The sequence below is a fragment of the Asparagus officinalis genome, chromosome 10 (genome assembly GCF_001876935.1).
Source record: "Asparagus officinalis chromosome 10, Aspof.V1, whole genome shotgun sequence".
NCBI classification, from domain to species: domain Eukaryota; kingdom Viridiplantae; phylum Streptophyta; class Magnoliopsida; order Asparagales; family Asparagaceae; genus Asparagus; species Asparagus officinalis.
Genome location: NC_033803.1, coordinates 67230798 through 67235358, shown reverse-complemented (window position 1 = coordinate 67235358; position 4561 = coordinate 67230798).

Genomic DNA, 4561 nt, shown 5'->3' with positions numbered 1-4561 from the left:
TCTTATATCATGTACGTGACAATTAGGAGAGATGGTTGAATAAGATTGGGGAAGATACGATGAGTATTGTGATTATGAACACTAAAATTTGAGGAGAGAGAAAGAAAACTCAAGAAAGAAAAGATGGGAGTTTAAATGAGAAATATGAGGAATCTAGAGTTGAATCCACTAGCTAATTTCAATTATAAATAATAAACTATTCTTTTTATATCATATTTTATTTTAGATTTATTAAGCATAGACTATCAAACCACTCAAGAAAAGTATAACCTATCAAATTATCATTTAAGCAAAATTAATATTCATGAAAAGAACAACAACTAATAGTAATTCTAGAATTTATAAGCATAACCTATCAAACTACTCAAGATAAGCATAGATTATCAAATTCTTCTTTTACTAATTAGTTCTCTAGTAGATTATCCTACCTATGATCAATTAAATTGCAGGAAAAGAATTCACAAATAAAAAAAATTAGACTAGCTTCATACAATTCTAGGCTACCTACAAGAAATTAGTTTCACATCTTTAAGGAAGAAAAACAATAAAAGAAAAGAAAGAAAAACCAATTACAAAGAAAAGAAATTATGAAAATAAATCTAACTAATTGTAAAAGAAAATAAAAAGAAATCTAAACTATGAAAGAAAATAAATCTAAGCTATAAAGGGCAAAATAAAATAAAAACAAGAAAATAAATCTACTCTACAATACATGAATATAAATCTAAACTATTAAAAAGAAAAAAAATAATTACAAGAAAATAAAAGACAAACCTTCAACTTAATATTCATCTTCATCATCATCATCAAACAAAGAGAAAAAAATATAAAGAGGAAAATAATTTTATTAATTGTAACAAAAGTTACAAAGTGGAATGTCTTCTCAATCAAGAGTACCCCTCCTCTCTCCAAAAATGAGTTAAAAAATTTTTCACACTCTAATCCATCATTATCTATCCCTATTTATAACATACAACAGTGAATAAGAGCCGTTGGATCAAAACTTAAGCCCTAAGATACTTACATGAACAAATGAAGAAGTTTGGTGAAAAAGGAAACAAATCATGCAAATCTGGACAGCTTGGTAACGTATGGTGTTTTGGCCATATCTCTCTGGTATCAACTCAGATTTGACTGAATAAATATTCTATGGAAAGCTGAGAACGAGATCTACATCCTTTATATTTATGATATCTCTGAAATCAGAATATATCATGAGCAAATATTCATACAAAGAAGCACAATCTGCGCTGGAATTGTCATCCGTATTTCTTCTCTTCTATTGGGCTTGGGCTTTGGCTTTTGGCATTGGATCTTGGTCTCTTGCTTGTATCCCTCATTAATTCATGGGCTTTATTGAGAGATAAGATTTGATTTATTCTTTATTGACCTACAATTAAAGATAAAAATAATTATTAGTAGTGTATTTATTCATGAAAAATAGATAATGATGGTATACAATTATAATAAAAATATGATTATCAAATACCCCCAAACCTAAAATTTTACTAGTCCTCTAGCAAATAAAAAAATAAAAAATTCTAACTCACTTTCGCAAGAATTACGGTTGTATTTAGCACATACAACAAGCATTTAAACCCCTAGGTTATCCCTATTATAGTCTCGTGAGAGTTAGCAGTGAATATACCCACAAAATTCGGTCAACTTGTCAATTTAAAGAAGTTAGTCAATAACTAATTTTACTTGATATATTTAGATAATCTAATTGAAGCTAGTTATTACTCAAAAAATGCTTTTATAAATAACTCTAAGGTCAATTTCCAAAAAAAATTTTCATCATAGCAATATAAAACCAAGTCAAACTTAGAAATTTAAAATAAAAGTTTTCAGAAGAACATGCTAACTCTTTGTTTTGAATAATTTTCAAGTCTCTTAATCAAAAATTATTTTTCATGACTTATATATAAGTATATATATATATATATATATTATATTAATATATATATATATATAATATATATATAATATATTATATATACTATATATATTATAGTATATATATATATAAAACATTGTTAGTATTTTTTTCCTCTTTACTCTTTACTCCTGGGTGATATTTTATCGGACTTTTTACAGTGGACAGATTTAGCGAGTTTTTGCGGCATTTAAGTATGAAGATACTCCTTCAGGCTTAATTACTCGATTAACTTAAGCTTTTGAATATATTATATTATATATATATATATTATATATATATATATATATATGTGTGCTGTGTGCTCGGAGTCGTAGCTGTGCTGATTGTGGTGTTAGAATTTGTGTAGTGGTGTAATTTGAAAAATGTATAAATCAAGACAACCTGAAAAATTATTTTCAACTCTAAGCTAAGAATGTAAAAATTTTATTATTTTAATTACAAGTCTAAGTTAAGGCTTAAGTAAAGCATGCTACTTTAAAAATCATTTCTTAAGAAATTTCTATATAGTTATCCTAAAATATAAACTTGAATAAATAACTAACTAGGGATTAGAAAATTTAAAATTTATCAAATAGATCAATTATTAATTAACTTTATTAACTTAGCAAGTGACTTTTTTTGACGAAGAAAAAGAAAGAAAACTATACAAAAAGGTAAAAATTAACTACTTCCACCCCCATACCTAAATTTTGCATTGTCCTCAATGCAAACTCTATGATGCATAAAGTAAAACAGATAAGAGTTTAAAAACTTACAGTTATTCGACTGACCTAGATGATAAAGAATCTGCAATTATCTTTGGTGTGAGGAGGATGAAATCAAAATTTTATTTTATTTTGTTTTGTTTTTTATGAAGAGGAAAAACAACAAGAGATTCTTAAGTGAGAGAAGAATAATTTTTTTATTATTATGATACAAAACAAACAAAGAATGTAGAAAGAAGGGTTTAACATGAAGAGCTCATATTCTATATGATACAAAACAAACAAAGAATGTAGAAAGAAGGGTTTAACATGAAGAGCTCATATTCTACATCGAATCCTACCTTATTGCTAACAAAGAATGTAGAAAGAAGGGTTTAACATGAAGAGCTCATATTCTACATCGAATCCTACCTTATTGCTAAAAATTCTCCCCCAGATTTTAAATAATCTCAAAATGATATAATCAATAATGTGCTTAAATTCCGAATATTCCAAAGTAGTTAATGATTTTTGCAGCAATGTGAGGTAGGTATTAATGGTGTCATGCATTTTGAATTTGATCTTAGATTCTTGGTTTGTGAACATTTGACCTCTAACAACAAATTGTTCTTTGATAACTTCCTTAATTCTAAGATTCCTGAATAATGTGCGAAAATTTGGTTGTTGTTTATTTTCTAAGAATCTAAGTTCATCAAGAAAGAGTTCTTCAAAAGTTGTGTTACAAGAGCATGCATTTAACATAGTTTCCATGTTCTAAAAAATCTGATCTACTTTTTCTAATAACTCCATCTCCTCACAAAAGAAATTCCTCAAAACTCAGATTTGACTCATCTTCTTTTTCTATTCTTTACTTAATGTAGTTTACTTCCATGGGTTGATCATATGGATCACTAGGCTACCTTCCTACGTTAAAAATATTAAGGTCAACAGTCATATTCCCAAAAGATAGTTTTACTTGACCCGTTCTACAATTGATTAAAGCATTGGAGGTTGCTAAGAAAGATCTTCCTAGAATGACTGAGATTTGACTTTTGAGATTGGAGACAGGCTGCGTTTCTAAGACAATAAAATCAACAGGAAAAATAAATTCTCCCACTTTGATCAGAACATCATCTACCTCTCCCTTAGGAATTTTCACTGACCTATCAACTAATTGTATGGTACATCTTGTTGGTTTAAGTTCTCCTACACCTAGCTATTGGTAGGCTGAATACGGAAGGAGGTTTACGCTGGCTCCCAAGTTTAGAAGTGCCTTATCAATGTGAGTATTTCCTATAACGCATGGAATTGTGGGACAACCAGGGTCCTTAAATTTTAACGGCATGGGTTTTGAAACAAGTTCACTGAGGTTGGCAGCTAAAAAGACTTTCTTTGAGACATTTGTGGTTCTTTTCTTAGTGCACAAGTCTTTCAAGAACTTTGCATAAGAGGGGATTTGTTCAATCACGTCTAAAAGAGGGATGTTGATCTTGACCTGTTTAAATGTTTCTAGGATTTTCTCAACCTGTGATGAGTTCTTCCTAGGTTTGAGCTTGTCTAGAAATGGGGCAACGTGTTTATACCTGTCTAGATTAGGCTCAATCTCGTGTTTAGTTTCTTGGTCATCAAGAGGAGTCACATCATCAGAAGGAGTATGTTGGATGGGAGAAGGGGTTTGATCTGGTAGCACTCTAACTTGGTTATCTATCTGTTTTCTTGACCGTAAGGAATGAATTGCATTCACTTGAGCTTCGTAGGATGAACTAGATCCTGTGTCCTTAGGATTGACCACGGGTTGACTCAGAAAATTTTCTTTCTCTCTTCCACTCACGGCATTAGCTAGTTGACCAAGTTAGGTTTCTAATCGAGCTATGACTTGAGTGTTGGAGTTGAAAATTTGTCCAGTTGATTGCATGAAGGAATTCAAAGTGTTGGATGT